At 39.6% G+C, this 27,821-nt stretch overlaps 1 long non-coding RNA gene across 2 annotated transcripts; it reads right to left on the bottom strand.

The window, feature by feature from the left end:
* Window positions 1–223: 223 nt before the first annotated feature.
* Window positions 224–27,821, bottom strand: LOC103159449. Of its 2 annotated transcripts, XR_003484812.2 has the most exons (4): window positions 27,744–27,821; window positions 13,149–13,262; window positions 12,387–12,560; window positions 230–283 (listed from the first exon to the last, which is right to left on the bottom strand). It is a non-coding gene; the product is annotated as an uncharacterized LOC103159449 (long non-coding RNA). The 2 variants fall into 2 exon arrangements; XR_003484813.2 differs by lacking the exon at window positions 12,387–12,560 and having other exon boundaries at window positions 224–283.

The raw sequence follows: 27,821 nt of genomic DNA, 5'->3' as shown, positions 1-27,821 counted from the left end.
TGCTGAAATGGGACAACAGTAGCCTCATGGGGTCCTGTGAGAAGAAAATGTTAGTAGAGTGAATGGATTATATCTATAATGGATTATATCCAGTCCATGTTAGATAGGATTTGCTTGATTGAAGATCTAGCTTGAAATCCTCAACTTGATTGAAGTCAGTACTCGAAGCTCTGGTCGGAGTGTCAGTTGAAATGGGGTAAGTTGTATCCAGTGTAGTCTAGGAGGTATGGCCCAATTTCCTTCCAGAGTGTCCAGGGATTGCTGTCAGGCAGGACTTCATTGACTGTGTGGGATTCAAACATAAGTGTTAGCAAAGAAATGTTTGCTTGTATATGTATATGCATGCTGGAAAAGGCAACTATGGAACAATAATGATTAGGAGATGGTATACACCTTGAAGGAGAGAGCCAAGAAAGACAATGACAGTCCCCAAATTCTTCTCTCATTCTGTATTACATCAATTGGCTTCTTGATACAAAACAGAAACTCTAAAGTTTAGTTAAACAACGTGATTGGATTTTTGAGGAGGAAAGCCAAATCCAACTCTAAATCTAGCGTTGATTTACTTGAATAGGGAACTAGAAAAATAAAGAGAAATACTTATTTGAGAGACAGCTACAAAGTTTACCGTATGGCACGTTCCTTTTGTCTGATGGTTTTAGCTACCTTCTCTTCTTAAGCATTTACCCATATAGTGTTCTTGGACTTCTGTAGATGAGTTTTCCTGTGTAGATAGAAGCAAAACACTTCCCTTTCCTTTGGGAGGTTTCTATTTAGTTTATGAGATGTATCTCAGTAAATAACTGTCACTTATCATTGTCCAGAGGTTTGTCTTTTTCATGTTGAATCTTGATCAACTTTGATGGTATCCAAAGTTTTTCTTCTTCTGTGGAAACAAATGCAAAACCCCTACCCAATGTAACACATGTCCAGGCTTCCATACCGAGGTTAGTACGTCTTTGAAGTATACTGGTTGATTCAGTTCAGCAGTTTTTTCTGTAGTCCAGTGTCTTTTTGCAGCTGTTTGTTCTTTTTCATTGGCATTAAGAAAGTTTAGTGCCAATAAAGCATTATGCAATCTATGTTTGGGGGTTTTGTCTTCCCAGGCTGTCTATGGAGCATCTCCTTAAGTGTTCTATTAGATCTCTCAACCACTGCTTGTCCTGTAGGATTGTGTGGTATACCGGTGACATGCTTTATGTTATAATATTTGAAAAACTGTTCCATTTTTGTGGAGACATATGCTGGAGCATTGTCAGTTTTTATCTGTGCAGGTATACCCATAGCTGCCATCACCTGTAGCAGGTGTGTAATAACAGAATCAGCTTTTTCAGAGTTGAGAGCAGTAGCCCATTGGAACCCTGAGTCTATAGAATGTGTCTATAGAACGATGCACATATTTCTAATTTCCAAATTCTGTAAAGTGAAAGACATCCATCTGCCAGACCTCATTTCTCCGAATGCCTTTAGGATTACAGCCTGCTAGCAGTGGAGTTTGGTTATAAAAAGAACAACTAGGACAGTTGCTCACTATCTTCTCAGCTTGTTGCCAAGTGATGGAGAAATCCTTTTTTAAACCTTTGCTATTTACATGATGTTTCTTATGAAATTCTAAGGCTTCTAGCACACTTCCAATTAATAAACAATCTCATCATTGCCTTGTGCTAGTGGGCCTTGCAGACACGTATGGGATCTGATATGTGTGATATATAGAGGATTGCTTCTGTTTCGGATTGTTTCCTGTAATTGTAGAAACAGTGAAGTTAATTCTGTATTATCAGGAACAAATTCAGCAGTCTCAATGTGTAACATGACTCTCTCTGCATATTGAGAATCAGTAACTATATTAAAAGGTTCTGTGAAACCCATAAGCACCATGAGAATTGCATATAATTCTGCCTTCTGTACAGATGTATACGGATTTTGAACTACTCTACTTACCTCACCAGCTTTATAAACAGCCTTACCTGATTTGTTGGCATCAGTGTAGAAGGTAAGAACTCCAGAAATGGGAGTTTGTCTTACAATACATGGAAGAATCCAGACTGTCTTTTTTATGAATTTAATTCTGTCGGTTTTGGGATAGTTGCTGATAATCATTCCCAAAAAGTCAGTAAGAGCTATTTGCCAATATTCATTATCCTTCCATAAGGAGGAAATTTCTTCATTAGTTAAAGGTACTATAATTTCTTCTGGATCTTTTCCAGTCAGTTGACGAAGTCTTAATTTGCCCTTTAAAATCAAATCAGAAATCTTTTCTATATATGTCTTTAACTTTTTATTCTGTTTATGTGGCAGAAATATCCACTCCAATATGGTATCCAAAATGCATCAGAATTCCAGAAGGATAATCTCTGGATGGCAAGATAACCAGAATACAGTCTAAATCAAGGTTCATCCGTTCTACATGCACATCCAATATTCTGTTTTCTACCCATTGTAATTCTTTTTCTGCCTCAGCGGATAATATTTGTGGACTGTTTAGGTCCTTGTCACCTTTAAGAGCTATTTTTAAGTGTTTTAAGTCATGTCCTGTAATTGAAAAATTTCCCCCAGCAGATTCTGAACACTATTAAGAGTTTGATAATGATCCCTTCTAATTTGTACCTTCTGTGGCCAGATTCTTTTTTACTCTATTTTATAACCTAAATAGTTAATAGAATCTCCTCTTTGTATCTTTTCTGGGGCAATCTGTAACCCCCATCTAGGCAGAACTTCCTTCACCATGTCAAATATATGTTCCAATGTTTCCTTATTGGAATCTGATAAAAGAATATCATCCATGTAATGATAAACAAAGGATTGTGAAAATTTTTTACGAATTATTTCCAAAGGTTGCTGTACAAAGTGTTGACATAAAGTAGGACTATTTAGCATCCCTTGTGGCAAAACCCTCACTGATATCTTCGAACTGGCTGTGAGTTATTAAGAGTTGGTACAGTAAATGCAAATTTCTCTCTTTCACTTTCTTTTAATGGTATATAGTGAAAAAGACAGTCTTTCAGGTCAATTACTATGATCGGCCATCCTTTAGGTATTAAGGAAGGCAATGGCATTCCAGGCTGTATAGAGCACATAAGCTGAATTACCTTATTTATGGCTCTCAGGTCTATCGACATTCTCCAGTTACCTGACTTCTTTTTTATAACAAATACAGGAGAATTCCAAGGGCTGGTAGACTCCTCTATGTGTCCAGCCTCTAACTGTTCCTGTACTAATTTTTCTAGAGCTTCTAGCTTCTCAGAGGTCAAAGGCCATTATCCTACCCAGACAGGTTCATCTGAAATCCTTTTAATGGCAGGGCCTTTGGCTCCTCTGAAGGCCAATCATTGGTATTTAGTTTCTGTACAGCCTGGATGGTTGGTAACTGTTTCCCACAGCATCTTACCAGGTCTTTTCTACTATCTAAAGTTTGTGCATAATTTGTATCTGACACTGGAGGGATTTGAGTTTTCCATTGCTGTAAGAGATCACGACCCCAGAGATTTATAGCTATATTTGCCACGTATGGTTTTAGTCTCCCTTTCTGTCCTTCCGGTCCAACGAAGACCACTGATTAAACAGTGTTGAACTCTAGATAGAGTTCCGATTCCCAAAAATTGTACATTTCCCTCCCTAAGTGGCCACTCCTGCAGCCAGGACTTTTGTGTAATAATAGTGATGTCAGCGCCCATGTCTAAAATGTCATTAATAATTTTATTATTGATTTTTACTTTTAAATGAGGCCTTTTATCTTTGATGGAAGTCTGCCAAAATATGCACTTTTTGTCTTATCCAGTCTTATCTGTCTTGTCTTCATCGCTAGTCAAACTATCATCTATAGCAGTGTCATCTTTCACAATAGACAAAGAACTATCTATTCGTCCTGTGAGAGATTGTCTTCCACTGCTACTGGAAATGACTGGACCTTTTTCAATGTGGGGGACTTCTTGAGTCCCCCTTCAGAGTTTCCCAGCCTTAATGGGTTCCCTTGCATGTCCCTGGTTGATCTACATTCATTAGTCCAGTGTCTGCCCTTCCCACATCTCCTACACAGTCCAGAAGGCAGTGGCCTTTCACATGAGTGATTGTTAGAATTTCTTTACCTACATTTTCTCCTTACATGTCCCATTCTACCACAGCTAAAACATCTAGGTTCCTGACATCTTCGTGGTCTCCTAGAGAGTGGGCTCTTCCTACCCGAGGTTCTGGTTCATAGTAGTGACGAATCCTGGCCACTTGGTACCTATATTGATGCCTGTAAGGTGTTTCTCCTTCCCAAGCCCTCCCGTCATCACCTCTGGAACTCTTAATTTCCTGCTGCCTTTTGAAACCTCTTGGGATAGCTTCCCCTGGCCAGACTCCAGCATCTTGTACACTATAGTCAATGTGGGCTGCATGCAAAACCCATTCTTCTAGCCGAGCTGATCTGATCTTTAAAGGCAAAAGTATTCTTTTGCATATTGGGTTTGCATTGTCATAAGCTATTGTATATATAATTGAATGTCTTACTGCCCGATCTGTTACTTGTAATTCTACTGCCCTGGTCAACTGGTCTAAGAAGTCCTGGAATAGTTCTGTTGGTCCCTGTTCTATTCTGATATAAGCTTCCAATTGTTCTCCTGGCTCACGAACCTTATCCCAGGCATTTAGTGCTGCTTTCCTGCATAGGGACAGTATATGGTCATCATATTCAGCCTGAAACTGTGGGTCAGCATAAATACCCTCACCCAGAATCTTATCCAGGGGAGCATCATAACAGTCTTTAATGACCTGACGCTCAAGAAGCTTCTTTACTTATCAATGCCTTCCATTGGATTTGACAAGAATTCTCAAGTACAGCTGATACCAATCCTACACAATCTGTGGGTGTCACCCTGCTAAAGGTTGCCCTGAGTGTATTAGCTGTTTTATGTATGGGCTATGAAGACCATATGAGACAACTGATTCTTTAATATGCTTAAGATCCTTCAGCTGTATAGGTTGCCATACATAAGCCACCTGTCCCTGGGGGTGTTTAGTTTGTGGCTTTTCTACCTTTGTTGCTGGGGAGACCAATGGTGTACGGGTAACAACTTTAGAATGATCAAGATACTTGAGTGGAGTAGGTGCCTCAGATTGGAATGATTCTGTCTCTGAGTCATCCCAACAATCCTTGAGTCTAGTAATGATATCCTCATGAAAAGTTTTCATCTCCTTAATCATAAAAGATTCTAGGCATGATAGTGAATCCGTAAATTACTGTAACTGCTCTTCCACCCGATTTTCTAGGTGTTTGATACATTCGTCTCTAGCTAGCATCTGGGTGGCATGGAAACTGCCGTCCAGGAATTGAAGTCTAGACTCGAGGTCGTGATTTGCCTCAGCAATCGACTTGATGGACCTCTCTAATCTGTCAGCCCTGTTCTGTAGGTCATCTTGCAAACATTCGAACCTAGATTCAACTCTATTAGCTACCCTCTTGTATTTTTCAGCCATTGATTTAATGGCATTATCCAATTGTTTAAACCTATCCTGGGTATCTTGCATCTTGGTATCCAGATTACATAACAGAGAGCCCACCTGAGTTTCCAATTGGTTACATATATTCTTTAGTTTATCACAGTGCTCTGATCTCTCTGCGTTCATCTTATCATAAATGCACTGCATATTAACTTGGGTAATAAACAGCTCTGCCCGTATCGCATAAGACATAGAGCAAAGCTTATCATCTAGCTTCTGTTCTACATGCTGTATAAATGTATCATGGGTCAGTCTGGTCTCCAAAACCTCATTACATAAAGCTTGCATGTCCTGTAGGCGGGTGGTGAAATTAACTTTATCCCTGTTCCTGAGGCCTCTGGCTAGTGATAATGGGTGCATTAGCATGCTAACAGCTAGTAAGGCATACAGGCCAATTATTGGCACATCAGCACCTTCCTCAAGCATTGCATTTACATAAGAATCAAAAATGTTACCAATTGAGGCAAATGATAAAAATGAGTAAAACTCAGTTTGTTTAAAGAAGGGGCAGATTAAACTATGTTTACAGCATATCTACTTCCTTCAAGATGGAATCCTCATGGAAGCCTCCACATAAGCTGCAAACCCACTGAAATGGAATCTAAAGCCAGGAAATACCACCCATCACTGCATTCCTATCCACAGAGTTACTGTAGCAGCAAGCCCTGAGTTTTCCACAACCTTCCATTTCCCATAGATATATTTGTTCAGTCCCCACCTGAAACTCAACCCTGTCTCTCTCACCCCTAAGAGCAGTTTGAAATATGCTAGAAAATGCAAACAATGCTGTTTTTCTAGTCCAGCTTTCATTATGCTGGCGGTTGTTCCTGGTTAGATCTTAGACTTTAACTAGAGACTGAAATGCCCTGGTCTCTAACTGTGAACAAGCATAAGACAGTAACTATGCCCCATTTTCTTTTGTATCCCTAAGAACTTGGTGCTCTAGTGGAAGAATTGTTGTCAATAAGTTTTGCTGTCTCTCTCTCTCTCTCTCTCTCTCTCTCTCTCTCTCTCTCTCTGTCTCTCTCTCTCTCTTTTGCTGTCTCTTGATTACAGAAAACTCTTAACTTCTTATTGAAATTCAGTCACTGCCCATTTGGTGATTTATTTTCCATCCTAATTCCTTTAACTTTGATATATGGTTGATTCAGTAGTGTAGATCTCTTAAGACATGGGGCCATTTCGTACTTGTAGAAATTCACTGTCCAGGTCTCAATTCCTCCTCTCAAGCATCCTATTTGCAAATCTTTGATGATGATGAGATTTTTCTCATTTCTGATGTCTCTAAGCATCTCTCCTTGGCCCTATGTCATACTGATTTGTCATGATATTCATTACTCAGGGAGGGATCTCTTGGATATTGTACTTGCCTACCCTGTCACTTTCATGGGTTTAATGTGCATACTTAGAAGTCTTCTGCTTACCAATTATCCAAGCAGAGCAAAGATTGTTTATTTTATTTGTAAAAAGCAATCCATATCTTAAAGCCAGCTTCACTCTATTTATAAAATCTATCAAGTTGTAAGAGAGCTTCCTGAAGTCATCTGTCAAATACAGAGGAAGAAAGCTAGGTCAAATACTTTTTTTTCATTCTTTAGATTGTTATATTACTTCCAAACTTCTTATTTTCTTCTAAAGAGTAGAAGGTTTAAAATTCTATGTGTTGGGGTTTGAAGTCTGTTTTCATTTTGAAACAACAGAACAGTTAATTTACTTGGAAACTTCTTATCTTAAATTCTTGCTTTAACTTATTTCCTTTAGAGTTAAACAACTTCAGAGTAAAGTCACAGTTGGTGGATTTCCTTTATTTTAACTAATGGTTCACTCCATAAAGAAATCTAGAAACAGGGTGTCTTGTCCATAAACATTACTTAGAGCCTTACTTTCAAGACAACATCTGGACCTCCGACATCCTCACCATCTCATAGTCTACATCAAAAATCATGAAGATTCACAAAGGTCCCCCACCTCAGAAAATCAGAGGAGTTTGTTATCTTCCCACAAACACTTGAAAACAAGCACTGCCATCAACTCTCAGAATGCCTTCTGATTCACTTGCCGGTGGATTTTTTAATAGTGTTTTCACATGTTTATCAGGAAATGACTCATCGATTTAAAGACAATTTGGTGGATGCCAAGGTGGAGCAGTATGGGGATTCTATTTTATCTACCACAAAGCTTTAAACCTTAAACTACTTGTTTGGAAAATCTGCTTAATCTTTTTCAAAGGTCCACATTAGCCAAAGGATCACAGGGTCATGTTTGTCCATCTGATGCCACATCCTGCCGGTAATGACAGCCAAAAATAATCCCCAAGAGAGTGGGTGATGTTCATTTCATAGCAGTTCTCATTACCAGTGAGATAAAACAGAGAAAATATTTTTTTTCTTGTAGCATTTCACTACATTGGAAAACTTGAAGTTACATGAAAATGTTAGACAAATTTTCTCCTCATTAACTGCAAATTGGGTCACGAAATGTTAGATGTGAGTTTTTTAATAATAACTTTGATTTAAAAGCCCAAACCTGATAACTCTCATAGGAAATCATGGTAGAATGTGATCATTACATTTAAATTGACCTCCCTAGCTAATTTATAAAGAAGACCCTAAGGTTAGAAAATATAGTGTCATGCCTGTGTCACCTCCAAGTTCATGTGTTGAAACTTTACCCCTCAGTGTGATGGTATTTGGAGATGTGGAGTTTGGGAGCCACTAATTGATAAGATAGAGCTCTGAATTGGGGAACCCAAGATTAGATTAGTATTATTTAAGAAAGAAACAGACCAGAGATAACTCTGCCTCTATCATCAGGTATCTAGGGAGAAAGAAGCCACCTGCAGTCTAAGAAGCAAGTCTTTCTTTCTTTTTTTGAGTTTTTAATTAATTTTTATTTAAATTAAAAACAATCTTATTTTAACATACCAATCCCAGTTCCTTCTCCATCCCATCTTCATATTCCTCCCACCATCTCCCCACCCCACCTCCATCCACTCCTCAGGGAGGGCGAAGCCTTCCACAGGGGATCATCAAAGTCTGTCATATCATTTGGGGCAGGACCTACATCCTCCCCTGTGTATCTAGGCTGAGAGAATATCCCTCCATATGGGATGGGCCCCCAAAGCCCATTCATGCACCAAGGATAAATAATGGTTGCACTGCCAGCGGCCTCATAGACTGCCCAAGCCCCCCAAATGATACCCATGTTCAGGGATCCTACTTTGGTGGAAGAAAGTCTTTCTAATAACCTAATTTTTTGACCTTAGAACTGAGAAGTAAATTCCTACTGTTTAGGCCAATGGAGACACGGCACTTTTGTTTTTGTAGCTCTCAACTTTCCTAAGCTGTGACCCTTTAATACAGTTCTTCATGTTGTGGTGACCCCCAACCATAAAATTATTATCATTACTACTACATAACTGCAATTTTGCTGCTGTTATGAATCATAATGTAAATATTTGATATTTTGAATAGTCTTAGGTGACCCCTGTAAAAGGATAGTTCAATGCCCCCCAAGGGGCTCATCACCCACAGGCTGAGAAACATTGCTTTAGAGTACGAAAACCTTACTCTCCAATGGAAGGGGGTGGAGGGAGGCTACCTTTGGCTTTTTGATGGGTGCAAAGTATCCCTCATTGAACAAAGTCACAGTGATATTCTGAAGCACTTAGTATGGCTGCTTGTAACCCATAAAACACAGTAACTACCAATCACAATCTAAAGTGCTTCGCTCCTAGCTAGTTTTCCAATAGCATTGCATTGGAATATATTTGATATATTTTAAATAGCATTTGATATATTTTAAATAACTCCTTGGTGACAATTCAGCATAGGAAAACTGTTTCAGTTTATTTAGTGACTAACCCTCAGCCTCTCCCCTTGAATTGAACTAATATGCACTGGCTTCCTGTGCAGAACTGTGGGAGTCAGAGGCGGCTCCCTGACAAACAACTGACAGTCCTTCTGCAGAGAAAATGGGTCTGTGTGCTGAAGAAACAAATGACACTAGCACTGTTAGTTTGTACAGGAACAAGAAGTGACTGAATACCTCCTTGGCTCTCTCTAGACAAAGAAAAGGGAAGTAGGCTAGGGGCTTGAATTTTTGTGTATCCCACCCTATTTCTTCATGGTTCAAATGAAAATCCTGTTTGAGCAGGGAGTTGTATTTAGAACAAGATCAGAGAAAAATAAAGATTCAGACTTAATTAAAAGAATGGCCTTTTGGGAGGACAATAGAAATGCTGGTATAATCGAAGCAGAACAGTTATAAGCATTGACACAAAGAATAAAACCAAAAGAGGAGGGAAACAACTGTAAGTATGAAAGGTGAGACTTAATAACAGTTAATAATAATAATAATAATAATAATAATAATAATAATATATTAATTAGTGTGCTCTGTTAAATGCCATATAGGTGCTGCAATTTTACAACCCCCCCAAAAGAACCCTACACAACTAGATACTTAAAGATTCCTGTCTGTAATTCAGATGCTGCCAATGGGGTAACATTTGGATATGTGGATTTTAAGAGATGATTATATCATTGGATCTACCCATGAGACTAGGTGGGACCAGGTGCCCTTGTTTAGGGACTTTATGGGGCCAATTGAACCCTCGCTTGCCCTCTGCCTTCCACCATGTAAGCCCACAGCAAGGTCACAGGCCATACCTTACTTGTGCTTCTCAGACTCCAGAAGTGTGAGAAATAACTTTCTGTTCTTATAAACTGTTCAGTCTTTGGTAATCTGTTGTAGCAGAATACATGGACAGAAACCATATGTATCACCTTTTACTCCATTTCACAGATGAGGCAGTAGAGAACCAGACGTAAAGTAATTAGCCCACACAGCTGCTAATTACTGCTAGTTACTGCTGTGGGTATTTAAATTGTGCACCTATGCTTTGATTCATGGCACTATCTTGCCTCTCAGGGTTACGTTCTTTACAAGTAAGTAACTATCTTACAGTATCCCCAGCCTAAATTTCATTCACAGAACAAACAGATACGCATTCTTTGCCTTTATTCACAATTTTGAACACTTCTTTGAAGAGATCATGTGGAGTACCCACTAAGTCATATCTGAAGGCAGCATGGAGAGCTCCAATTCCTAGGTCTGCCCTTGACATCTGTATGATTTGGGGCAGGTTACAACTTTGTGTGCCTCATCTCCCTCCATGGTGAAATGGAGGGGAATGTTTTGAAGGCTGAGTGTTCTTGACCAAGTGTTTAAAACAGTGTTGACACATAAAAACTACTAAAATATTTAGCTACAGACTCTTTAAGTCTATGTATAAAAGTTAAAGGGAAAGTGTGTTAAGCAGGGTGACTTTACTATTTGTTACACTCTAATCACACTGACTTTCAATATAGCCATATGCCCTGGATAGGAGTTTGTTTTGGCTCAGTCTGAAGATCTGAGCCATCATGGTGGGTGGGGAAGGGATTGGGACAAGAGCTTGAGGAACCTGATGAGACTGCATCTGCAGTCAAAAAGCAGAGTGAGAAAAGTTAGTGCTCAGCTCTTTTTAATTTAGTCCAGGATCCCAGCCGCTGGAATAATGCTATCCAAAACTGACGTGGGTTTCCATACCTTAATTGGCATAGTCTAGATAATTCTTCCACAGCCATGCCCAGGGCATGTGACCTGGATGATGTAGATCCTGCTTAGATAAATATTTACCATCACATTTACTTTCTTCTATATTTTTAATAAAAATGTAATGTAAATGTACCACAAAACCATCTTCAAAAAAACTACAATGCTTCTACTGGTAAATACCTCAAATAACAGCCTCAGTGCCCAGTTTCCTCTCACTCCAGTATGCTCTTCTGTATTGCTTCCACTCACAGACTAGTTCAGACTATGGGACACTCCCTAACATCTCAGGCCTGGTCCTAAGCTGAAAGCCCCATTGAAGAAAGGATCGCTTTACCAATACTTGCAATCTCCTCCTAGAACTTGTTCTCAGAACCTAGATTGGGTCACATGGTGGTCTCTGAGCCAGTCACTGTGATCAGAGGACATTATGTGCTCATAAGGCAAACCAAGTTCACCTACCCAAGGAGATGGAGACCTGCCAGACCTAGTGAGAGGTAGAGAGTACATCTTAAGGAAAGTGTAGGTACTGTTCTGAGAAAGGCTAACAGATGCTAGAGATAATGAGACAATTCATGCATGCTAGGGTGAATGATATTATTTGGCCCTATCTACATGATGCAGTAGGAACTAGAAAATTTTTGTTTCCATGTTTTGGAAGATAATGATTAGTTCCTTCGCTTCAAAACCAATGATGGTATGATTTTGATTCTGTGGGGTTTTTCTTCTTGTTTAGAATGTTTCCTTTCAAAGCAAAGACTGTTTTCAAAAACACACATACTTTTCACCTCTTAGTTTAATTAACTTCTGAAATCTTCCATTAGCCATATTTCTTCAAGTTCCTTTTCAAGAAAAAAACTAAAGAATGAATGACCCTAAAGGAAAAGAAAACAAGCAATTTGAAAGCTTAGCAAAACCTAGTTTGGTTTGATTTTTTTGTGTGTACATTTAATTTTTTTCTTAATGACTCCTGGGGAAAAAAAAAAAAAACGCCTGCCATTCATATTTCTTCTCTACTCTTCCTGCCCCATGGTGAGAGCACAATTTTTTATCTTTTCATGCAGTCTGCACAATACAGTCTGTCTTTGCACTGAAATGAACATATTAAATATCCGGAGAAATTAAAATTACAATCACTATGTTAAGAAAATTTTAATGTCAAAACTTCATATTGTATAAATGTTGTTCTGTTTTACCCCCTAAATTATAAAGAAAGGTGTTCAAATACCAGCGTTAGCCTCATTTCATGAAAACATAACACAGCTTAGCAGAAGCCCAAAACAGTAGTTAATATAGAAAACCCTTACACTCTCTTTCTGCTCATGTTGTCCTGGTATCTTCCTATCTTGAAACTTGTGTTCCTTCAAATGCCAATACTCCCATTTTAAATTGTTTATATTTTCTATTTGTTTACTTCATTCTCTTGTTGGTTCCTGGAATGATTTTTTCTGAAGTTACTTCAGATATAATTTGGCATTGGCCTTGACTTTAAAAAAAAAAAAGGAAAAAGAAAAACAAAACAAAACAGAAGCCATTTCATAAACTGTGGTGAAATTTCCCAACACAAAATAGCAACATGCTAGCTTTTTTTCTTTTCATATTTATTTTATTTAAATTAGAAACAAGCTTGTTGTACATGTCAATCCCAGTCCCCTCTCCCTCCCCTCCTTCCCTGCCACCCGCCAACCCCCTATCCCATCCTTCTTCTGCTCCCCAGGGTGTGAGGCCTTCCATGGGGGATCTTCCAAGTCTGTCATATCATTTGGAACAGGGTCTAGGCCCTCCCCCATGTGTCTAGGCTGAGAGAGTATCCTTCTATGTGGAGAAGGCTCCCAAAGTTCATTTGTGTACTTGGGATAAATACTAACCCACTGCCAGAGGCCCCATAGATTGCCCAGGCTTCCTAACTGACACTCACGATCAGGGGGTCTGGTAGGTCCTATGCTGGTTTCCCAGCCATCAGTCTGGGGCCCATGAGCTCCCCCTTGATCAGGTCAGCTACAACATGCTAGCTTTATGTCATGTTAAACTCAGAGAGCATGAAGTATGCTAAAAGTTAATCTACTCACCCTCCCTTGGCTTCCCACCAAGTCTGGTCCCCGATGTGCACATTGGGCAGAGAGTTCTCCCTTTGGCTTCCTCTTCAATTTACTCTCAAATCAGATTGTTGAACTCAGAGACACCTAGATTTGACAGGTACATGTTGTCACCCTTCCCTGCATTGTTCCACAGTCAGACCATAACAAGCTGACATTTCTATGCATAGAAAATTTCATGTCCACATTCTGCAAATCTCATACAGTCCTACAGGGAACTTAACCATGCCCAACTAGCAAGTCCCTAAAGGTCCATTATGCTTCTCTGTGTCAACAGCTGAGGACTGAAACAGCTTGCTCTTGTCTCTCTGATATGTCTGGAACATCTGCCTCATAGTCCTCAGGATGTGTCTCATCTAGTAAATCACCCTAGTTTCTGGGAAGATTAAATGGCCAGTGCAGGAATGATATTGAGTATGATTCATTAGAATGCAATTTAGAGAAAGCATAATGTTGAAATCATTACAAATTGTGTATCGAAAATCCTGTTTCTCTTATTCACATTTCTTATTTTGAAGTCGAAGTCCCTGGATCACCAGTAAGCACCTCAGAGTAGACACAAGAATAATGACAACTTTTTAAAAACGTTTATGCCCATGGTCTCATACAAAGATCTAAAATGAGACAGGTCATTCTGATATGCTCAGGTTTTCTTAATGAAGAATCAGTGGCGGCTTTTCCAGCACCACACAGCCTCCTGAGGATTGCTATGAGAATAACTGAGTCTTATTAGTGTGCCCATCAATGCCAAGGACAAGCCTGAAGCAAAAGCAACTTTAAAAATAGAGGAGGATGCTTCTAGATCCCATATTGAGGTTACTCCATGCCCTGCATCAGATTTTCAATTCATGCTTGAAAAAGCAAAGATAAAGGGCTGAAAGCATTAGAAAGGCATAGATATTGGAGCTTTCCAGATAGATACAACTTAAACTGCCCAAAGGAGGAAACCTCTTCAGATATGCATGTGGCTGTGGCCAGAAAATTGAAGTCCTGTAGTTACATGAAACCAGCATAGGACTGATCCAGTCCCCCTGAACGTGGGTGTCAGTGAGGAGTCCTCAGCAATCTATGGGGCCTCTGGTAGTGGATCAGTATTTATCCCTAGCATACGAATAGACTTTGGGAGCCCATTCCACATAGAGGGATACTCTCTCAGCCTAGGCACACTGGGGAGGGTCTAGACCCTATCTATTCCAAGTGATATGGCTGACTTTTAAGATCCCCATGGAAGGCCTCACACTCCCTGGGGAGCAGAAAGGGTATAGGAATAGGGGGTTAGTGGGGGGCAGAGGAAGAGGGGAGGGAGAGGGACTTGGGATTGACATGTAAAAGAAGCTTGCTTCTAATTTAAATAAAAATAGAAAAAATAGGGGAGGATGAAAGCTATAATAAGTGAAGGGGAGAGGAGGGAAGGGAGGGAAAACAGGGAGAAAGAGGTTAAGATGTGTGGAAATAGTTTTTATAAAGCCACCATTGACAGACTTAAACAAGCAACTCTTCACAGACAGAATAAGTGACCGGTTCATCTCCACAGGAAACATGGGTTTCTCAAACCTTTACGTAGGTGTGAAGAATCTCTGTTAATTTGGATTACATCACGAAAATTGTTTCTCTAATCTAGATGAAAGCATGATAAATTATTCCTATTAAGCATGAGGGAGGAAGTAGTTGTACTGTGGACCATTCTTCTTGAATAATTTACTCCAGGAGTTACTAGATGCAGTCTTGGTGAGCTGCTAATCCCTATTTGACTTGATTTGAAGATATTGGTGTGACTTCACAGCTTTGATACATGGGCAGATACATATACCAACATATACAATTACATAGGTTTTTTACATATTACATAGAAAGATAGTGAAATAAACACGGGCATCATGGTGTTCAGCCTTCAAAACATTTTTCAATCTTGCATGTCTCTTGTTGTTTGTATCAATGTATAGCCTCCTCCTACAGTAAACATAGGTGACTATATACATACATGCATGCTGACATGTATAGTTTATACATACATGTGTATATATGATTAATATATTCATTCCCTGGCTATTCACTGAAAGGACCGGGGGCATCAGTACTTCAAAAAGAGTGACTAGACCAGTACCTCAATCTTGGTTTCTTAATTTAACTCTCCACTAAAAGGAGTCACTGCTCATCAACAAATGGCTGACTTTAGAGTTAAGTACAGGAGACTAAAAATGAAGCTGACTATTTTATTCATTATATCAAAGAAATGCTCAGATTCTTGTGGAAGCCATCTGAGAAGGGCTCTTACTGACAGATGTGTAATAACCTGTGCATCAGAATTAAAATTCCATGAAAGAAAATAGGAATTCATAAATCCATACTGATCTGGATAAATAAAATCAATTGGAACTAAAACAAAATCCCAATAATGAAATGCTAACTAATAAATACGAAAGTCATGATAAAATTAATAACAATTTGCAATCATCATTTTCATAATTAATTCAGGCAAGAAACATGAGCATTGCTAAAGTTAGTGAGTGCAAGTTCAAGGATGAAATATTTACCTAGTCAATTATTAAAACATGGTTAGTTAAAAGGAAGAAGACTGACTGCACAGGAGAGAAATCTAGCAGACATCGCCCTCCAAGGATTGATGATGACGTCAGCAGCAGTGGGATGAAATAAAAGCATGCTCCCCTCTGCCTAAGTTAATGCCATGAGAACACAGAATTATTACTCTAGTGGTTCAACTGCAAAAGGATTCAAATGGAATCATCATAAGGAGACATTTGATAAACCCAATTTCGGCTCATTTAATCAACTGATATAACAAAATCAGAAACTCATAAAAATATTTAAAGAGATTAAGGGACAGTTCTTGATCAGAGTAGATAACAGAGACATGACATCTGATGGCAATATGGATTATGTCTTTTATTAGGGCCATTATTGGGACCATTGTTAAAAACTAGGATGACATCTGTGATTTTGGCAATAATAATTTCTCATTGTTAATTTTGATGGTGTTTCTATTATTATGCAGAAATCTATAGTTATATAGAATATATTCACTAAGGTATTAAGAATTAGGTTAAGATTGTAAATTTAATTAATTAATTTTGTGTGCTTGTGTCTGTGTGCTTGTCTGTGTACATATGCATGTATGTTCTACAGCACATATACAAGGTTTAGAAGGCAATTTGCTGGAATACATTCTATCATTTCACCATGTGGATTTCAGTAACTGAAATCCAGTTGCCAGGCTTAGCAGTAGGTGCCTCTACCCACTAAGCCATACTGCTGGCCCAAGTTAGGGTGATTCTTAATAACTTTATCAAATGGTTCAAAATAAATAAATAAATATCTTTGGTCTATTCATGCCTCTTTTCTGTTTCGGGTTATCTCCAAAAGAAAAGAAAAAAAAGAAACACTATATAACCTCAAACAACACTTATGTGGCAAACAACAGAGTAATTCAAAGAGATACAATATTAGCTAGAAGAGCAAAAAGACACATGGAGAGAACATGGATACACAGCAGACATTATATACAGGTGGAGAAAGTATCAACAGCAGCAACAATAAATAAAATAGATAAAAAAGTAGGTAGAAACAGAGAAGATCTGAAAAGACATCTACTGATACTCACTGTCCCAAGAGGAAACAGATGGTGTCATCCAAGTAGAATAATTTCATTCATTTATTTAAAAAGATTATCTACAAAGATATGGATTATGGGAACATTGCAGCCAATGGTTGGGAGGAGACTAATAGTCTGTTGGGAGGGGAGAGCACAATTCAGGAATCCACAGAGAGTGTCAATGACTTGAGGAAAGCAATGACTGTGGGAGCAATTCAGCCAGCTGGAGAAGACTTTGCACCTGGTGTGGAGGGCACACTTCCTTCCCTATCTACTGCCAAGAAGCCCTACACACTAAACAGGAAACCCGACAGTGTGCCAACACATGCTGCCCACATGAGTCAGCCTACCTCACAGAAAGACAGAGGAATAGAAGGCCAATGCACAAGATCTAGCCTATTCTTCAAATCTATGGCATTAGGGACAGCTATCCTCGGCTTTCTAGAAACAACCACTCTGTGTGTAAAGTATTCAAGAAAATTTCATCAAGATTGAAAATTCTTTGAAAGTGTTCAAAAAAAAAATGGGCAGACAGAGAACACAGAAGTCACTGGGCAATTCAAAGTAACAGTGAAAGGAAAATAATATCAGAGAGCCCTAGGAAGGAGCTATTAACTATGGTACTACAGCTCTCTGAGAATGCTCATCTACATCTTCTGACCATTCCCCAGAGGGAAAGATTAAAAACAAACATTGGAAAGATTTGCAAATATGGTTTTGCTTGTGGTCTCTAGGCTCAATTGAATGGCATTTTCACAATTGTGACTATCAGTCCCTTTTGTTTAATCTTCTTGTTTGTTGTTGAATAAAATTCAAAAGCTAAAACCTGATCATATATAAATCTGAACTGAGTAGAGTTCATATTTAAATTGCAGCCCATAGATTTTTATTTCCAATTTTTATTCATTCTCAACAATTCCTCAACAATGTTTTTTGCCTGGATGGCTGTGCTATAAAAGTAGACAAGTTTAGAGGCAGAATAGAGTTTGACACCAAAAGCTGTCTTGGGAGCTTCCTTGGTCTTAAAGGTGTTTAATACAAACAAGCAGCAGTTATACATGAAGAGTCTCTATGCTAACTATACCTTTTATTTTTATGGTAATATTAAATAGCCTTTGTAACCACTATGTTTTGTTTGCTATACTTTTGTGTTCATAACAATAATATAGAAACCCAGTCCATACTGACCCTGTTTCACTGATAAAGAAATTAGCTAAAATTCTCACAGACAGTAAGAAGCAGAAATATGATTTGAATCTAAGTTCCTGAATCCATAGCTGGTGCTTTGGCCACTATGTATTCGACCTATAACTAAAGTCTGAGTGTGCACTGAAGCCACATTACTTATTTCTAAGACTACTTTAAGGGCCACTGTTTTGTAGAGGAGGGATGAAGGAGGCAGATCAATGAAAACAAAGTAGGTGTGAAAGTGAGATAATGAAACCTGTGATTACATATGTTAACTTAAAAAATGTGATGTACTATTATGGGAGCAAAGAGTTCTACTGCAGCAAAATGGAGGAAGGATGGTTTTCCAGCAAAGTAGAAAGGAGAAAGGATGAAAGGAAGCTGGGAGTGATTCGGGGTTGAAAGAACAATTCTGCTGACATGAACTTGCTGAGAGAAGTGCTGCTTCAAAAACACAGCTAGGGAAAGCCATGGGTGGGCCTCCCCAGGACAACCCTGAAGCTCCCTGTTTTCAGTGACCACTAGCTTGAACAGAATGCAGGGAACTGTCAGAAAATTTGATTCTGTTGTGATACCACTGTTATGATTAATACAAGGGTATCCAAGAAAATAATAAAAACAAGGAAAGACTAGAGAATTCCTTCTGTATTTACTGACTCCCTGATATTAAAAGAACAAAATTGGGGAAAAGTGACATCAATAAGAATGGAATGGTATGTATTTGGATGACCAACAATTACACACATCTCGATCTTAGAACTTGGATTTTATTGTGGATGTTCATACACAACTGCAATGATTCAGCCGGATCTCTGGTTCCTGTCATCCTCACTTGGGTATCCAAGCTAATTAAGCAACCTCTGTCTGAAGTACTACTGAGGATTAAGGCAGTTGGAAAGATACTATGCAAATAATTGCATCCTGGGTGGGAAGAGTCAACCTGCAAGAAACTCATGCCCTTCCGTTCACATTTCATTGCACAAAGCAATGAAAGGCAAAAACATCAAGCACTCCATCTCCTGGGAAAGGCAGAAGCACAACGTGCTGAGAAACCGAACCGGGAATATTTGTGGAACAGAACTAATGACTACCAGACACTCTCCTGCAGGATGTTCCAATCTGCAGTCTCTCATCTGCATACTCCTACTGCAGCTTCCAGGGGTTGAGCCAGTTAAGGCTCACCCACTGTTCCACAAGCCTCTTTACATTTCCCAGCCTCCTGCCTCCTTTGCAATTGGGTTCATGCCTAGTGATTATTTAAACAAATGGACCCTAGGAGAGAGATATTCACAAGCCCAGGTTTGAGGAGTGAAGAGTTGGTGTTCTCCAGTTTTTACTTCCTATGCAAGATACTCAAAGGCCAATTGTTCTGAAGGAGTAGAGATACCATGAGATGAATCTCTCAGCTTGGTTTCCCACATGGAACAGCACTTCCCAATCTCTGCCCACTAATTCTTTCAGGGTACATAGTGTGAAGAATATGAAACCTTTGTCACTTGTGTGACATTTCGGAATGTCTGCTGTGGCAGCTGGCATTAATCATCCTAGTAAGGAAACTAGTATCTGAATGTCAAGGGGTAGTTTAAAATAACCTAAACTACATTTTTTTAAATGGGCATGAAAACTGATATGAGCAGCTTGAACAACAATGTGTTTTACAGTGATAAAAATCATTGGTGAAGCTCCATTCCGAGTCAGAGGAAGGGTGGAAAGCCGAGATTTAGTACAGTGTAGTAGGGACCTTTCACTGTGATTAGCAAGCCATTGCCAGCAGGAAATGAAATCAGGAAGCATCGACTGTTCTACAGCAGATCAAAAAGGGATCCACAGGGGAACAAAAAGTAGGAATTCAGGGCCTCCCAGGCAAGAGAGTGATAGATAGCTCAAAAGTGAGAAATGAGATTAAAAGCTTGGAGTGGCAAAAAAAAAAGTTAATGATAATAAAAATAAGCCAATAAAAACTCTCAGCTGATTAAAGTTCTTCCTGACATAGTTAGATTGGGGATATAATCTTCTCATTTAAACTCAAGGGCTTAAACAGAGAACACTCCCTGGATGTGGAGACACCTGCACACAGGCCCAGCACTGGGGAGGCTGAGGCAGGGAGATTGCTGCAGTTTTGAGGCCAGTCTGAAAGACATAGCAAGATTCATCTCAAAGAAACAACAAGAAAATGCAAGGCAAAGGAGTATAGAAATGAAGCAAATCTGAGAGCTGTGCTTTGAGAGTGGCTTTGGGTGTGTTTGGTGCTACGGAAATCTATTGGAGCAAAACCAATCAGAAGCCTACTTAGAGAAGAGTAAATTACCCGAGAAACTGGAACCTTGGCCAAGAGGCACAACAGGGGTCTTGATTGTTCAGCCTCCTTCATGAGGATGGGTACTAAACTTTAAATCCCCTTGGAAAGCATATACCACTGATGCCCTGTCCAGATCCTCTGAGAAACGAAAACAACACCCTGAGATGTCCAAAGAGATTCCTCCAAAGAACAGAATCACAGCCCCAAGAAACGCTCCCACCTAGACTCTAACCACAATATTGACTCAGCTGTAGTTTAGAACTCGTGGTGTTGGCCAGCTGTCTCCACTCTTCTGCTCTCTTCGTGGCAAATTAGACTGTGCTGCTATTCCCTTTCCACTTCCCCCTTGCCCAGCAGTGAGGAAAGGAGAGAGTCACTGAGGTCCTTAGGTGTCCAAACAAGAAAAGCAGCTGACAACACAGGCAGATCCTGTTGTGACGGTACACATTGTGTCATTGCTGGTGTGCGCTACAAAATGAGAGCTTTTATTTTGAATGTTTGCACACTTGTTGTTAGAATTTAAAATCTTTTTGATTTGATTTTTAGTAACGTGGTTGGATTTTGACAGTAAGTTAGATGCAATAGAGACCCAAATAAATTATTCCTACATTTGTACCACTGGTCAACAGATAGAGGGGGTATTGTACAGGACTAAGAGCTGGAATATCACATTACAGGTGACTCAGATTTGTGCTCACTTGAACACTTGTAACATTATACAAGGGTTAACCCTATTAGTTAAATTCTTTAGGTTACTCGTGATCATACTCCAAGAAAAATTAACTTAAGCAAAGGGGCAATAGATAGACCCATTTATTCTGGAAGTGCATCAAGGCTGGTCACAAATTTGAAGAAGCCACCAGAGACCAGTGCTTCAGTCTGGTCAAGACCTTACGGCATGGCCATGGTTGTTTCCTGCCACTGTTTGGGTTGACATCTACTTCTCTTTCTATCAGTGCCTCCTTTAGCATCCACTCTGTGCCAGCTCACTGTGAACAGCAGAGGCGAGTCACTGGTTATGCAGACCCACATTCTCACAGTTCACAGGCTCAGTGGAGAAAAGTGATCCTTTTCCGTTCTAGGGAAGAATCCCAACTGGCCTGGTTTTGTTAATATGTTCACTCTGTGACTTATAACTGCCTAAGTGCATGTGACATAATGATTGGCTCAGCCTGAATAAAGTGTTCAGACATATTCCTGAGAAGACATTACTTTATCATCAGTGGGTATACAAAGAGTACATCAAGAGGGAAGGAATTCTCCACAGAAAATGAAGTATTCTATCTGGAAAAAGAAGGGTGGAATAAATAAATCAGTTGGTAAACAAAATAAGACCTACTGAATTCCTCTAGATATCAGCAGCAGTGGCTACCACGGAATGTACAAAGTGAAGATCCTGATGGGGATAGGAGAAAAAAGTTCCCTGGAAAACAAGCCAGGCTTTGGTTATTTCCACTGCTTATCCAACTCCCAGACCTGGTGTCTTCCTTTTCTATGTCCAGTCTTTGGACATATGCAATCCTTGGGGACAAGTTGCATAATTATAGTAGCACTCCCCTGCCCCCTCTCCTTAGTCTTTCTGGCATGGGAGAGACTCCAGACTGAGTTCACATGCTCTCCCACTAAACGCTATAGTAGGTACATAAGCTCCATACACATGGCTAAATGATTAAACACCATAATTACCAAATACTTTCTAGTACTCGCACCATTAATATATGTACTGTGTCAGTTTGTATCATTTATCTATTAAAAAGAAAGACACCCTCTGTTCTATCAATCCTTCCAAATAAACCATAAGCTCTGGGCCTTCAGAACATTCTTTAATAACCTCCAAGGACTTTGTGCACCTAAACTTTTACCACTCTCTCATTCATATCTGCTTTCCCAGCCAGTAGACTACCAGCTGTTACTAATATATTCATTATTTTTCAGCCATCTCAATTTATTAAGTCAATGTCTACTGGTAGGTTTTTTCCTGATTTGTGTAACGATACTTTGAAAATCCCATACAATGTGTTCACACCCTCACCCAAATCCTCCCACGTCCACACCATCTCCTCCTCTCCAAACTTTGTGTCCTCTTTGAGGAGACAATAAGTAGTAGAAACATAAAAGTGAATAAGCCATAGCCCTATCTTCAAATCACACACTCTAGCTGTAAACAAACACGTGATGAATAAGGTTGTATAGAGGGAAGAAAAGAGGAGAGCAAAGTAAGAGATGGCATCAAAGAGGGAGACAATATAGGTTTAAAGTGAAATCAGGCACTAGGAAATGTCCAGAGATCTACAAGGATGACACCAACTAACCATCTAAGTAACAGAGAAGCTACTTTAAATGCCCTCCCCTGATAACGAGATTGATGACTACCTTATATGCCATCCTAGAGCCTTCATCCAGCAGCTGATGGAAGTAGAAGCAGATACCCACAGCTAAACACTGAACTGAACTGGAATCCAGTTGCAGAGAAGGAGAAGTAACGAGCAACGGGGTCAAGACCATGCTAGTGAAACCCACAGAAACAGCTGACCTGAACAAGAGGGAGCTCTTGGCCCCTAGACTGATCACTGGGGAACCAGCATGGAATTGATACAGACCCCATAAATGTGGGTGTCACTGAGGAGACCTCAGAAATCTATGGGGCCACTTGTAGTAAATCAGTACTAATTCCTACCATAGGAATGGACTTTGGGAGCCCATTTCACAAAGAGGGATACTCCCTCAGCCTAGACACGCAAGGGAGGGCCTAGGCCCTATCCCAAAGGATATGACAGACTCTGAAGACCCCACCATGGAAGGCCTCACTCCCCTGGGGAGCAGAAATGGTATTGGATAGGTAAGGTGTTAGTGGGGGGGAGGGGGGGAGGAGGAGAGGGAGAAGGAAAGGAGATTGACATGTAAAACAACCTTGTTTCTAATTTAAATTTTAATTTTTTTAAAAAGAACAGAAAAAAAGAAAGACTATGTATCAGCAAACAAACAAACAAAAAATAATGATAATTCCCTCAGAGGCACATAATAGACGAGGCCTGAAGAGATTGCCTGACCAACTGACAGTAGACAATGGGGCGAGGGGGGTGGATTTTCCTCTTGGATGTGATATTTAAGCTTCACTTAAAATAAAAGTTTAAGTTTAGTGGATTGAAGAGTGACAAAGAGAACTCCAGGCATAAAAAAATGTAAGTTCAGTCTCAGTAAGACGGACAGCCTGTTTGGGAAAATGTAATTTAGTAAGTGCTTCCTTAACTGACGTCCATTATGTAGTACACAGCAAGTCTTTCTGAGGAGGCGGGTTAATGCAAAGGCCCAGGAAACTGCATATGGCTCATATATGACTCTCCTGTTCACCAACAGCCATTATTGAAATTCTCATTTATTAAGAGTCAGTAGTCTCTTTCTACACCTCTTGACATGTTTGTATAACTACAGAATCGAATTAAATGCTGCATGATTCAGAACTGCTCAGCTTCAGCTCTGTTGGCATTTGAGTGTGGTAATTCTGTATTTCAAGAAGTTGCCCTCAGCTTTGTAGGATAGTTAGCAGATCCTCTATCTCTCCTACCAGAAGATAGGAGGACCCTTAAGTTATGACAAGTTAAAGTAGCTCCAAATGTTGCACTGTTGAATGTTCCTCAGCTGGTGCAAACTTTCCGCTGGTAGAATAAGGGCCACAGTATGAAGGGTTTTATATGTGAAATTTATTCTCTAAACACAAAGTCATGGAACCAGTGAATGTTTTTAGTAGTAGAGTAATGTAAGTGGTGATAAATTTCTTTGGATGAGTTAGAAGAGACAAGACAGAGAGATCCAAGTAACCCCAATACTGATTAATACAATGGAAGTAATGGCCATGCAAGCCCAACACAGAGTTTGGTGGCCTGAAACAGTTAGACATCATTCATTGTATGCTGGATTCCCTTTCTCCTTTTTCTTCCTCTCTGAATTCACTTGGTAAACCTATACAACCTCTAGGTTTGGATCCCATCTCATATTGTCAATCCAAGCTATGGCAGATAATACACCTCCTCTAAACTTTGAAGTTCTGTGGAGAGAAAAGAGCAAATGTCTGTTCTCTTTGCATTGGGCATAAAAGAAATGATCCCATGATCCCACTCAAGTCTATCTTGGTGGATAATGAGATTACTGGGGTTTCTTACAGAAACACGGGTGAGGGATTATGGAGTGGAGGATGAGTGATGCCTCTCCGCCACAAGCTGCATAATTGAAAAACTTACCCCATGAGTGATAACTCATAAAAATGGCATCCCGGTGTTCTCATGCAACTTGAAGACAGCTCTGCTGAAGAATCCCCTTTCCCAGGCAACTGTTTTCTGATTGGGTAACCTTGAGGAGGAGCCTTGTGAGTCTTGTAAGTGTTGTGAACCTCCTGAGCTTTGTGAGGCATCTCCCACGCCTCCAGGAAGGAATAATTCAATTCATAGCCCATTATTTGAGCTTCTTTTGGGGTACTGTGTGGTGTTATAAATTTAATGCCTATTTTATTACTAGGCTTGATTGTAAACTGCAAAAATCTTAGATACAGGGCCGCATGGTCTTTGTATTTGCTTTAACTTAGTTAATGTGCTTTCCAAATGGTGGGTGTTGAAATTTATTTTTAAGAAAATTACAGAACTCTATCCTAAATTACATCAATATATTTATTTAAAAGTGTTCTTTGAGGATTACCAGCCTACAATCCACACCACCAGAGAAGCTAGGAAGCAAGGAGGACCCTAAGAGAGACATACATGATCCCCCAGAGAAGGGGAAAGGGACAGCATCTCCTGAGCAAATTGGGAGCATGGGGGCAGAGGAGCAGGAATTAAGAGAAAGAGAGGGGGAGAAGAGGAGGGGAGAGGAAGACATGAGGGAGCAGGAAGATTGAGTAGGGGCGGGGGTGATACAGAACAGAAAGAAAAGAGATACCATAACAGAGGGAGCCATTGTAGATTTAAAGAGAATTCTGGCACTAGGGAAATGTCCAGAGATCATCAAGGATGAGCCCAACTAAGAATCTAAGCAATAATGGAAATGCTACCTTAAATGCCCTTCCTCAATAATGAGATTGATGACTACCTTATATGCCATCCTAGAGCCTTCATCAAGTAGCTGATGGAAGTAGAAGCAGACATCCACAGCTAAACACTGAGCTGAACTCCTGAAATCCAGTTGTTGAGAGGGAGGAATAAGGAGCAAAGGGGTCAAGACCAGACTAGAGAAGCCTACAGAAACAGCTAATCTGAACAAGGGGGAGCTCGTGGACCCCAGACTGATAGCTGGGAAACCAGTATAGGACCGATCCAGACCCCGCCCCCCAAACGTGGGTGTCAGTTAGGAAGACTGGGCAATCTATGGGGCCTCTGGTAGTGGATCAGTATTTATACCTAGTGTACAAATAGACTTTGGGAGCCCATTCCACATAGAGGGAGATTCTCTCAGCCTAGACACATGGGGGAGGGCCTAGGTCCTGCTCCAAATGATGTGACAGACTTTGAAGATTCCCCTTACCTTACCAGGAAGGCCTTACCCTCCCTGGGGGAGCAGAAATAGGAATGAGATAGGGGGCTGGTGGAGAGCAGGGGAAGAAGGGAGGGAAAGGGAATTGGGATTGGCATGTAAAACAAGATTGTTTCTAATTTAAATTTTAAAAATTTTATAAAAATATATAAAATAAAATATGAAAGAGATTTGTTTTTAAAAAGTGCCCTTTGAGTTCCCTTAGCAGAACACATTGGGGGTCAAGGACAGTATGCACTTGATTTAACTAATAGAGCACTCATTATTAGTCTGTTTCTCACAGTTCCTCCTATCACTGGAGGAAGTTCATGATCTGTAAGAGTAATAATAATAATAATCTGTAAGAGTAATAATAATAGAAATTTTCTTATAAACCACTCCTTACAGAAACTCAGCAACCTGCACCCCTGTGTTACTCAAAAAAGTCAGTTCATCAAGCTGTTGAACAATGACATTGAATTATATTGAGCAAGATATGAATGAGCGTTAAGTAAAATCAATCCATTTTAACTATTTTTGAATAATTTTATTCTCATACATATAAAAACTACCTTTACTCTATTTTCTCAACCATATCTTTATTGAGACATTTGCAGCTGTTTTGCTAGTTTCTATCAGCAAGTGCTAGAGAATATTGATTATTAAACAAAGCTTTAATTATATTTTAGTAAATACTAAAGATACATATTTTGTAATAGACATTGGGATAAGTCCACCAAACTAAACTGAAATTTACCCAAGTGTACATCAATCACAGTTGTCTTTCTGTATCAGTCAAAAAATGCTTGTATTCTTAATTTGTTTTTGTTGAGTCTATGCAATAGGTTTTACACACTATTAACAAAGTAAATAATACAAAGGGCAGCTGAGCCACAAATCTTCACTAATTAGTACCTTAAAGGAAAGAGAAAGGCAACAGATATAACTCCCAGCTGTGTCAGCATTGGGTGAGGGATTGGTGGCTTTCCTGGGTCCATCAGCCTCAAGATCATTTCTCTACAGTCTCGACCTGTGAGCCATACTGAGATATTGCATGCATTATCTTCATTTCATACCAGAAAGGTCAGACATCATAGCAATGTGGCATTCATAAATTTAGCATCACTTTTTCACTCCCTCAGTAGATTTCCCTGGTATAGTAGTGGGTTACAATGATGGTATTGTTGAAGAAAATAGTCACAGCAATATTACAAGAATCATAAAAATTATAAGAAGATTAGATACACTCATTTTAAAAGTCAATAGACTTTTCCATGTTTTTCCACAATATCCATTAGTGTTGTTCAAGCTTCCGACTTTCACCTTCTCTGAGGTTTCTATTGAGTTCCTGTTCCTTTACTTCCCGCTCATTACCCTTTTCTCAAAGTTAAGAAAAAAATAGGGGGAGGGTGGTTTCTTGTACTTTTATCATTTCCGTATTGTGCATGATATGGTTGCTTTTTCTGTATTCTTCTCACTCTTCCATACCCTGCTTAGGAGCTCTTACTCACATCCATGATGTGTTTTCTTAAACACATACAGATGCCTTAGGGAAATGAAACTCTGGGAGCAGCTGTTGAGTTTTTATTGGTTTTTATTTAGCTGCACTTCAGTACATGGTACAAAATATCAAGGTAGCAGTTTTTAATTGAGAAATGAAAGTACTTAAAGATAAAGATACATAAATTCAGTCTGTAAGGCTGTTATCACCTCAAAACAGTGAATCAAAAGGGCTCAAAAAGGGTGTATCTGCTTAATGAGAAAAGCAAAGAGAAGTCACTTGTAATAATAACTCTGCCAGCTGCTCAAGCCCAGCCACCCAAGCCCCGCAGCCATGCTAGGGCCCCCAAACAACACACAGAGTCTTATGTTAGTTACAATCCTGCTGGCCAATGACCAGGATTTCTCATTTGCTAGCTCTGTCCTAAGTATCAACCATAACAAATAATCTATATATTATATAAAGACTTACCTTATCGAGGACACCAGCAGCATGTGTCCTCTTTTCCCAGGCCCACATGGCGACTCTGCTCTTTACTACATTTCCCAG

Source organism: Cricetulus griseus, chromosome 4, assembly GCF_003668045.3.
Source record: "Cricetulus griseus strain 17A/GY chromosome 4, alternate assembly CriGri-PICRH-1.0, whole genome shotgun sequence".
Classification (NCBI taxonomy): Eukaryota; Metazoa; Chordata; class Mammalia; order Rodentia; family Cricetidae; genus Cricetulus; species Cricetulus griseus.
Note: the sequence above shows the minus strand (reverse complement) of the source record. Positions and strands in the feature narration are given on the sequence as shown.